The sequence below is a fragment of the Thunnus albacares genome, chromosome 4 (genome assembly GCF_914725855.1).
Source record: "Thunnus albacares chromosome 4, fThuAlb1.1, whole genome shotgun sequence".
Classification (NCBI taxonomy): domain Eukaryota; kingdom Metazoa; phylum Chordata; class Actinopteri; order Scombriformes; family Scombridae; genus Thunnus; species Thunnus albacares.
Genome location: NC_058109.1, coordinates 10,123,940 through 10,136,026, shown reverse-complemented (window position 1 = coordinate 10,136,026; position 12,087 = coordinate 10,123,940).

Sequence of the window (12,087 nt, the reverse complement as noted above, 5' to 3'; positions counted from 1 at the left end):
ACCCACGCTTTATTTTATTTCACCCTTGTTTCATGTAAACATCCCACAGAGGAAAAATCATCATCCCACCACAAGCATTCCAGAGAATTCCAGGCAAACCAAGAGCACAGATTCCTGTTAAATCTTGTTTTCTATTAGGCAAGATTCTGCAAATCGAACGCAGTAACACCAGGAGGAGAGAGAGCTGCTGTTAATCCTTACCTTAACTCTACAACGACAACAAACATTACAGAAAAAACCCTTCCTGCGCCAGTGTGTTTGGTAAACTCTGTTAAAGCCCAGCAGCCGGCAGCCGAGTGACATTATCAGCTTATAAAAGGCCCGATGGGACAAAAGATGGAGAACTTAAGTGATGAGGGATGCAGAGAGACACAAAGGGAGGAGGAGGGGGAGGCCACCAAATGTTTTTAGGACACTTTCAATTACATAAATGGTGTCAAATGACCTATAGCTGGAAGCAAACAGGACCAAATGGAGATATTGATGTTTGGTTCTCTCTCTCTCTCTCTCTCTCTCTCCCTCAACACCATTTCATCACCATCAATATTTAACCTACAATTCATGAAAGGATTACAGCTGTTCCATTTAACAAAACAACGGATATTTACCGAGTTTGTCAAACTGGAAGAGCTCCAGAAAAGCTGAGGTCAAAATATTTTTCGTTTAATGATATGGTCCGCCTCGGTTCACAATGCAGGGTGCTGGCACAGACGTTGTTGTTGTCACACACACACACACATTCCTCAGCGCACATTTACTGTTTTTTGAACCCTTTCCTGGCATTGGGTTCTGTGCAGATGTGCTTCGCAGAAATCGCACATGTTGCCACACAGACTGACCCCCCTCCGGCACCCCCCGGAGCTGAATCAATGCTCAATGACAACACCGCCTTCCCTTTCCTGTTAATCACATTCTCTGACTAATAGGCCTATAAACCATTTCTTAAGGAAATAAGCCTACAAATCTTTGTACCTTGATGTGATGACTCATTTACACATGATCTAAATGTGAGGTAATCAGCAAAAACTGTATCCTGCAAGTGCTGAGGGATTCATGTTGATGTCCTGAACTTTCTTCAAGTCACATTAAGTGGCAAGCGGGAGCCATCTGAGAATAGAAAATGATTCAGACCTCATTCTAAATGGTGTTCAAGGCCCGTTCTGGACAGTTTGTAGCAGATCTCCCCATTGTGTCCCAACAAGTCTTCCTTAAGAAAAGCTAATACTATGAGAGGTTAGTATCCCACGATTCTTGGAAGGACGGGAGGCCACGGCCTTTGAGCGAGGCTGTAAACCACAAACATGCGTCAGTAATTCGTCACTGATCCTGCAAAACCAGACAATTATTTGTAGCGTGGAGGCATTCCTCCAAGAATAACTGGAGTGTGTTTGTGTTTGGGATTGGGTGCTGCATGTACTGTAGCGCACAGTGTTTGACGGTTTATTTCTGAAGAGAAAAATGAGAACAGGACAAGAATTTGTAGAGCAAAAAAAAAAAAAGAGAAGAAAAGAAAAGATGAGTAGTGTAAAAATAATAATGCTGACAAGACATAAAGTACAGTAGAGGAAGGAAGGAGACTGTAGGTGATTTGCAGGCGTGCTTGATGTAAGCCGGCAGTAAACACATTTTGCATCTGAAGAAAGGCTCAGTCAACCGCCATGGTAAACCAGTCAGATTCCAGTTCTAGATGTGGTTTAAGACCACAGAAGAACAGTAATTAAACATTTGACGCAAAACACAAGCCGACAATTAAGAGCTTTATATCCTTTCTGACGATTTACTATACATGTGTGACTACACGTACGTCTAACTTCTGCTTTTCACTTTTGACCGCGTTCGTGACCTTCCTGTAACATAAATATGACCCACAAATCGCAACTACAGCAAGACTTCCTCTTAAGGCTTAAAACTATCAGTTATTTTTTTTAAGTGAGTCCCAGTGGAGATTGCTGAGGTTGTCAAAACATTCCAGGAATACCATGATGCCAAATGCAAACACGACCACACTTCTGACTACGACAAGATTAAACCGGCACAGCACAAACAGACCGTCACCTGAAGGTAAACTGGGTTGCACACACTGCGACTGTTTACTGGACACGTGCAATCTGTTAGCATGTACTGCACCCCTCGACCTATATGTGAGGTTTTGACCCTGTGCCATGTACAGTATGTGCTTATGTGTGTGTGTGTGTGTGTGTGTGTGTATATAAGCTGTCTGTATGTTCCCGTATCACATGAAGCAAATAAATTGGGACGATGACTCAACATTTACGCACTCAATGATGCAGCCTGGAGACAGTTGAGCTCTTATACGTTATTTTTCGTCCCCCCCAGTGTGGGCTCCCTGAAGCTTACAGATAAACCAGAGTTGGCTCAGGCTTTAGCTCTTGACCTCTGACGTCAAGACAGCTCTGGATACTTCTTCCTTTCACAGCTCAGAGATGTTTCCTTTGCAGAAAACACCCTGATAAAGAAGCGTTCCAACAACAAAGCTACTTTCCTAAGAAATCCACTTTTTTTTCCCACCCTGCTCTGGAGTAGGATTGTTACACTAAGCTGAAAGACTTTTACCAAAATCATAACACTTTGGGTTTATTTTTAGTCATGCATGTGCACTGTTGCATGCATTTTCTCTCGCGTGGTTATTAATACGCAGGCTGCAGCTCTTAAATTCTTCAGATTCCTTGTTGACAGAGGACTCTAAGTCATTCTTCTGTGCACGTTTCAGGCGCTCTGACGTATGTGCAATGATCAAATATCATCCAGTCAGGTCTTGTGTCACCGTCATGCGCCCTATCTACTCAAAAACAGCCAAAGTTTGATGCTTAATCAGTCACACAAGCTGGCACGCACAGTACAGTCAAATATGACATGATGGGATGTATGACATTTAATGATATTTAAAAATAATTGTAGATTATAATGAGAAGAGCTCCTATTGAGATTTTCCTCTATGGAAAGTCAAAATTAAAGGAGTGGCACATTGGAAGCTTGCTTACAATGAGGTTTCCAGCCGAGGCAGAGGCAGATAACAGGAGATTACCTGTTCCTGCTTTTGTTATGGCGCCCTGCAGCACACTCACACCTGGGTAACGAATAACTGCAGCGTAGACCAAGCTCCCTGTGTGCAACCCATCCAGAGCTGTGTAACATTATTAAACTAATCCATCACTCAGGCTGTAGCTTGTACAATTGATGATAGGTGTCCCTCATGTTTCATGCATGCACAGTAAAAAAAGGGTCAATAGGTTTCAATTTATAGTACCGCGCTTTTGGCATTTTAATGGCTTCATGAGATGGAATACACACATAATAAAGCAGGATAAAATCTTGTTTCCCTTACATTTCCCCCCCTCTCTTTCTTCATCCTTTTATTAGTTTAACAAAATGACAGCTTGTTATGTGTTTTCGGGAAAGGCCTGTGTGGCCAAGCATAATTGTTTACTTCAGAAAAAAAATTTATTCTAACAAACCAGTTGATGATATTTTGCATCTGCTATCTGTTTTCTACGCTGCATGGGTCATGTTGAAACCTACTGTTTGCTCCAGGAAACTTTCTTTACTGATGATCTCTTTTAGGTCATTGCTTACAACGCCCCCCCCCCCCCCCCCCTCTGAGACCTTGTAAGATAAATGAACTCACAGGCAAACATTTAGACAGTGAAAGTAAACATTAATTTCATGCCACTGTAAACATTAAATCAAGCAAAACAAACAATGCACAGCTTTGCGGCAACAGTGTAATCCTGGCTATGATGTGGTAGGTTACAGCTGGTGTATTGTTGATTCTGCATGCAATCTAAATTATTATGCAGGTCACTGAAAATGATTGAAATATTAGTCTGCAAGGTGGTAGAGGTAGTTTGATGTTGGCTATAAAGCTCACTGAAAGCACTCTGAGTCAATGTGAACAGCTCAGATGAGGAAACCTCATGAGTGTCAAAATTCTTACTGGATATGACTAAGTGAAAAACGACAGGAAAGTAAACATATTTCATAAGGCAGACTTACTGTATAGCAGCAAAACCTCAATTAAAGGTTGGAAAATAGAGTTATAAAACAGATTAAACAATGCTGCAAAGGTCACTGAACTTCATGTGAGTGTCCCTGTATAGCCAACGTTGCACAGTGTAGTTTTATAACAAATATAACCACAGAATTACAGATGTTTACTGGGAAATTTAGTTAAAACCATTTACTTTCATGTCAACAACCGCAAACAAACCTGTAGTAATCCATTGCAGCGTACAGTAGGACTGACCACATATGATGTGATGTGTCAGTCCCAGAAAGATGACACGTTTTAAGCTATTTTAACTTTTAATGGTTTTCTTTTCGGTAAATGAGATTAACGTTTACTATCAGAGGACATACAATGTACTTACTCTGCAATCAGATGGTCCTCAGCCGCCGCCGCCGCAGCTGCTGTGACTCCGCTGTGCTTTCTGACCGGGGACAGTGTTTGAGCCTCAACTAAAACAACCAAAGAGACTCCGCTTCACTGTCAAGATAGTTCACGTCCCACTGAGACTTTCTCCGCTTAACCGCTACACCGGAAATCCTCGCATTCGTGTAAACGTTTCTAAAAAAAAACCCCCAAAACAACACTAAATATAGGCAGTGGGCAGTGTTATGACAATCTGAGTAGTACATTTTATAGTCAACGTTTAGTATTTTTTATACTGATATACACTACATCACTTAACGGTAGAATCAGTTTAAACCTACAGGCGCTCACCCCAAGAAAACAATGAAAAATTACTATGGCGTGTGTTCAATTGCTGATATTAATATAAACTGATCTGCTAGCCAGCTAATGTCCCAATATGTCAAATATGGTTAGTCATCAAAGTAACGCCTTTAGCACCATGGTACCGTTACTTGAGCACTGGTTTTTCCCATTGACTGTATATTTTCATTGTATGGATACTAACGGCTGCTAACGGTTACTAACTGCAAATTTAAATTTTAACCTTTACATGTGTACGTGGATTTAACCGCGAAAACCAGTTAATGCTAGCTTTTCAGTGTGGTGGAAAGTATTTTACTCAAGTACTGTACTTAAGTACAATTTTGAGGTACTTGTACTTTGCTTGAGTATTTCTAATTTATGCTACTTTATACTTCCACCCCACTACATTTCAGAGGGAAATATTGTACTTTCTACTCTACTACATTTATTTGACAGCTTTAGTCACTTTTCAGATGAAGATTTGACAAAATAATTAATAACAAAATTATAAAAAATAAATAAATTAAGATGAAACCAGTGGTTTCCAACCTTTCTGGCTTTTGACGTCTTACAGAGAGCAGTGTGTAGTCGGATCACATTTCAGATGTCCATGAGTTGTTAACAGCTCTACCAAATAGTGATTTTTTCTCTCTAAACCTCTCACATGGTTTCATTTCAATAAATGTTAAAATGATCCAATATTTCACCAAAAATCAAAGATCAGAGAAAAAGTCCAAAAACTGAAAACAGATTTGTGTATCAGAATTTTGTTTTTTCTTCTTTCCTCTCCCATTAATCATCTCATGACTCCTCAGATTTATCTGGTGACCCTTTGGAGAGGCCCGACCCCTACATTGGGAACCACTGGACTAAAGTAGCTAAATGTATATAAAGTAGTTCAAACTAGCTCCACCTCCAGCAGCTACAACAGTAACATGCTGCTTACACAGTGATGTTTCAGTATTAATAATCTAATGATGTCATATATAATAATATATCAGTCAGAGGGACTAAACTACTACTTTTACTGCAATATATATACTTAATATATATATATATATTGTTAATACTTATGTACTTTTACTGAAGTAGGATTTTTCATACAGGACTTTTACTTGTAATGCAGTTGTAATGTTTATATTGCTGTATTGGTACTGTATTGGATCTGAATCTCCACTCTGCTCACAGCCCTTTCTTGGACTTTCTGCTTCTGTTCTGTAAATATTGATTTTCTAGGCAGGCAGACCATTAAATGCTCTGAACCAATATTGACAGTATAGAAGCAGACAGTAGACCCCCAGGTTATTAGAGTGGTGATTGATTGATTAATTTCGCCATTTAGGTTGTAGGGTGGGAACGTAAGGAGGAAAAACTATCAGTTAATTAAACAATGTTACAGATTTTCAGCCCACATAATGATGGTTTAACTTGAGGAGGCTCATCTCAGTTTAACCTACAAATGTGAGGAGCAAAAGCAACTCTTGGTCTACAGTCACATCCAAAGGATCCAAAGTAAGCAGGAGACAACTTATATTTTAGATAAATTCAATCAGTTTGCCAATCACTCCATATAGCCTACATACAATATGAAATGACTGCATTAATATTGTCCAATTTTTTGAGGATTTAATAAAGAAAATGTGGTCATATAAAATAATTATTTTATCATAAATAAGTTACTGGTACTTAAAACAAATCCCAATGCTATAGGCTATATATTTGGTGAATTAGTTAGCAGTGGTGGAAGTAAGTACATTTTCCTCAAGTACTTTAGGCTATTTAATTGCAAGTTTAGCTACTTTTACTTTACTTACATTTCAGGCTACTCTCACTATATTTCAGGGGAAATATTGTACTTCACTACATTTATCTGACTACTGGAACCCAGTTTTAATTACTTTCCATATTAACTTGACTTTAACATCAAAACAGATCAATTTGTAAAATATGATGCATTATGGATGATCTGGGGTTTGTCATTAGTGTAAATGCTGACAAAAAGTGCAAAGCAATGCATTTGAGCTTTCAGCTTTTTAAAAAAAATAAAAAATTCAGATTTCTGCATTTTCAGCAATGCTTTGCGATTCGTTTCAGCTGTCTGCATTCACACATGTCCAGTTAACAATGACTTCACAATGCTTAAGTGACTTTTTAAATACAAAGTGTAACTATTTATCTGACATACCAATACAATAGCTGCTTTCTGGTGAGTCAGGTGATTTAGGCCTCTTTAGTGTGTTTGGTGCACCTAGATGTGCACCAAACACATGAATATGAACTTTTGATTAGTTTACGGCCAAATAAAAATGTCAAAAATGTAATATGGGCAGGGTTTGAAGTAGAGCTACAATGCTACAATGTTTAGTTGATAAACTTGATGGGAAGAAAATAAATCAGCAATTATTTTTTAATTTTATATAATTGTTTCACTATTTTTTTAAAGAAAAAAATGCCAAAAAATGTGTTGGTTTCAGATTCTCAAATATGGGGATTTGCTGCTTGTCTTTATGTTATATAACTGTGAATTGAATATCTTGGGATTTGGGACTGTTGATCGGACAAAACATTTGAAGAAGTTCCCTTTGGCCTTCAGAAAATTATTTAAGTCATTATTTATTGTTTATTGATTTAAGTGCTGAGTTTCTTGAGTGATAGATTCACTTATGTTGTAACTTACCATATATCCACCATGCTCTCCAGGAGACAACAGGGGGAAGCACCATGGATGTATAAAGAGAACTGGATACAGCGTCAGCCGTCAGAAGCGGGGCCCCGTTCATTCCCATGAAAGTTGCTCAGTGGCGCATGAAGCCAAAAAAGTTCCACTTCTTCTGCATTGCTTCCACATTTGTTGGGCCCATGGATGTATACAGAGAACTCTTCATACATCTTCTTAATGCAGAAGAAGTTCCACTTCTTCTGAAGAAGTTCCACTTCTTCTGCATTGCTTCCGCATTTGTTGGGCCCATGGATGTATACAGAAAACTCTTCATACATCTTCTTAATGCAGAAGAAGTTCCACTTCTTCTGAGCAACTTTCATAGGAATGAACGGGGCCCCGCCTCTGACGCTGTATTCAGTTCTCTTTATACATCCATGGTTGGCCCCATAGAGCAAGGACACTAGTGACTTTGCCAACTGAGCCAGCTACTTCCGGTTTAGCCCTCCTGCTAACTTGAATGGGGATGAAACAATTTGATCGTGCGGCTCACGAAACAAAAAAATCTGCTGATTTACAGACATCTCTTTCACAATGTAAGTCTCTGGGGGAAAGTCTTTCTGGGCCCAATAGCATCACGTAACGTTGTAATTACACAGTTTGGCCTCTATGTCAAATTGACTTCACATCCCGGCGCTGTTCCTGGAGGCTTGGGAGGCACTGGACCACTTCCTGATTTTAAGACTTGCTGAAATCGCCAGATATTTCCCATGGACGTATAAAGAGAATATATTATAATATAATATAAATAATAATATATATATGTTATACCCAAACGGCATGCATCTCTGGGGCTGAAAAATGAAGCCAATGCAGAAGTACCAAAAACTGCAGTTCCCTGAATGGCCACTTGAGGCTGGCTCCAAAAGCGAGTCAATCCCCATAGACCCTCATGTTAAAATGCCCAACTTTACAGCAGAAATAAACATGTTTACAGCCTAGTACAAAAAATGGTTTTGGTCTCTATAGCTAATTTTCCCTTTCATGACAACTGTACTATAACTCACCCGTTTAAATTTTATTAAGCCGTAAACTTATGCATAATGAAGGACATGGCTGCTTTGAGTGACAGGTCCGCCAGCCGCTAAGTGGCTTGTTTCAGCCATTCGGCCCGCCTCTTTGCCTATTTTTGATTGGCTGGGAGTTAGGCAGCGTCACGTACTGCCAAGATGGCGACGGCCGGAGCGGCTCACTTTGAACCTCAAAACCGCTCTTCAGAAACCAACGGGTGACGTCATGGTAATTACGTCCATATTTTTTATACAGTTTATGGTTATACCAAGTATGGGGGTATTAATTTCATTTAGTTAAATCTTTGGTTTTGTATTTATGTTATTTGTATTTATTTTGGTTTATGGTATGGCTATGCTGTGTGTTGATGTGTGTGTAAACAATGTTAACTGATACAAGTGACATTGTTATATATCAGTTGTTGGTATAAGGGAAAGGACATCCTTCCTAGGAATATGGTTCTGCCTAGAGAGATTGGAGGGCCTATTTAAAGGAAGAGCTGTTGGTTTGAGAAAAAGCAGAAATGAAAGAGGATGTCAGTGTAGCTGTGTTAAGGTGAGTTTGAGTATGCTTGATTTAATTTAGTAGTCTCTGAGTCTGTCTCTTATCATCTTCCTTGACACTCTGGCAAAGATTCCTCACAGGTAAAACTTTATTTTACAATATAACTGCAAATAATTGTAAAAAGCCAGAAAGGGTCACAGAAATGTTTCATTTGTCTTGTTTCCTATCTCATCAATCATCTTTTTGACCCAAAATCCTTTCGGTTTTAATTTAATTTAATTACATTTTTTTAATCGTGTTTCATGCAAATGAAGAGATTTGCTTTTTGCCCATTATCTATTCATATAAGAAAATGAACAGAACATTAGTGGGTCTCCAAATGAGGGTGGGGAAGGGAGAGGAGGGGTGAGAGACAGACAGTAATGATCACTAGATACAGAGTAGAAGAGAACGGGCAGCTTTACATTATGGTGCTGTAATGTCTCTTAACTTTTGTACTAAAAACAATCCTTTCATCCCCATGTCTAAACTGTGTGAGTGTCAGCATGTGTGTATATAATACTGTAGGTCAAGGCTGATAATTAGTGTGATTACTGCAAGCAATCAGGCTAACAGGTTTATTTATGATACAAGGCAGGTGGGCAAAAAACCCAAAACCCAGAAAACACAAAACTCTTCATAATAAACCGACCTGCATAGAACCACCACAGAATAAACATGAATACAACTCAAATACCTAAGCAACATTGCAATCTCTCATCTGCAACAAACAAAACCAAAAACCCCAAAACACAAAAAGTCCGAAAACACAGAGTCCATGACAGAAAGTCCATGGGAGGAATGTTCGCAAGGTGGTATCTCAAAAACTTTAAGTGCTAAAATATTCATACTACACGGACCAGCAGCGCCATCATGTGGTCAGTTATTATGTTTTTTACATAACTCACAAACCGTGATGCGTATCAAAACAATATTTGCAGAGTGTGTTCCTTGGACAATGCTGATTCAACTGATATAGGCCATGCCCATTTACACCTGGAAATATTATCTGCCACCTAGGATTTTTTGCTTCTGTTGGCACATATTTCATGTAATCTTCACCAAATTTGGTAAATACCACATTTAGATGATCATGGACAAAACTTATGAGTTCATTTCTGGGTGTCACCTACTGTTTGTCTGTAATTGGTTGCCAAACTTTTGAAGGTGTGGATGATGCCCTTAACGGGCCAGAACTCTCTAATGCTAAATTGGATTGCAACCAAATTTGGGAATGTTGTACATAAAGCCACACTGCACAAGTGTGTAACATTTGATATAATTATACCCACAGTAAAGTAACATTTTAACATGATATTTCTGCAATTCTGTTGTCTTTAATAAAATGAAACTTGGTACATAAGTTCTCTATGAGAATCTGTACGACATACTGAATCATGGCACCAATGCCCCCACCTTGTGGTCATGAGTAAAACACCACCATACTACTTATTAACTGTCATATCTCTTAAATGTAATATATCATGTTAGCCAAATTCTGCAAAGTTGTAGAGATGGGGATGCTGAACAAGTGTGTTGTATTTGCAGCAATGCTTTGCAAGTTATTTCAGTTGTCAGCATTCACACACATTTCTTTTCAAAATGTTGTATTTTGTTGTTCTCTATGTATTTTCTTGAGTTTTGTGTATTTTAAAGGCCAGTCCCTGGACTGGTATTGCAAAGTAGTATAGGCTATAAATACTACGTACTTGTCCTTATATAATAAACACTAAATTAAAAAAATAAACTACATGCAACTGTTTTATATAAGGTAGTTAAAGTTTGAGTTCCCTTAAACTGTTTAATCTATGTATAGCACTACATGTTATCAGTAATTATAGTCCAGTGTTATAATATATGTGTAATGCCACCACCCCATATAAAAGGCAGAAGATGGTATTTGGCACTGGAAACATTTAAAGGGATGTTACCAAGAAGCAGGTCAGCAGGCTCAAGAAGTGATATTTATTATTAAAACTATGAATGAAACAGAAGCTCTGAGAACTCTGGGAATTTTTACAAAAATAACTTAAAGCCATGGCAACAAACAAATAAAATCTGCAGCCTCACAGAAAGCTGCCACCTACTCTCTTCCCTACTCCATCTCAACTGATCAGCGACTGGCCTTTTACCTTCTCAGCCTCACCTAACTGGAATGTATCATTTGCTCAGGTTACCAATTGGGTGAGCAAGACTGATATCAAGCCTTCAAATATAACTTCTGAACTTCTATTACTGCTGACAATCATAATTTCCTATGATTACACACACAGCTACGAGTGCACCAAATACACAATGTCATTTACAACAGAACAGTTTTATCCTTCCCACCTCAACTTCCCAGAGCCTAGTGACTCACTATTGAGCGCAGCTGATGATGCACACCTGTTGTCACTACCACTGATTAATCAGACGATCTGCGCTACCATCACAACCCTCAAAAAGAACAGGACTGAAGCCTTTCAACAAAGTATAACACTGTGAAACACAACATACTCAACTGTATTACATTTGCCCAACATGACTGAAATTAACAGAAAAATTAGACTGAAATGAATGATTTAACACACAAAAACAATATTAATGTTGGGAACCAGGACTTAGTGAAAAGGGAGAGGAGCAACCTTTTCACATTATGACATATAGAGGACACATTATGTTGTAAAATGACTACTTTTACTTTTGATAGCCTACTTTAAGCAGGCCACATTTTATAGATAGATAGACTACTATACTAAATAAAAATAATTAATACATTAAATGTAAAATGTGCATGGTGCATTGCAAATTGCAGATATGTTATTAATGTACAAATTAAATGTTAAATGTAAACAATTGTGTCGTTATTTTTAACTTAAGTAAACATTTGAAACTAGTATTTTTTGTAATGGAGTTTTGTTTTGTTCTGTATATAAATATTTCTATACAGTCAATGGACACAGTATTCAGTACTGTCCTTGCAGCAGTGCATCGGTCGTCAGGCAGGCGGAGCTCTCGGTTCATGTACTCCACTTGCAGCTGCACAGCATCGTTATTTCTAAGGTTTTTTTTTTTTTTTTTTCTCCCTCGTGGGATACAG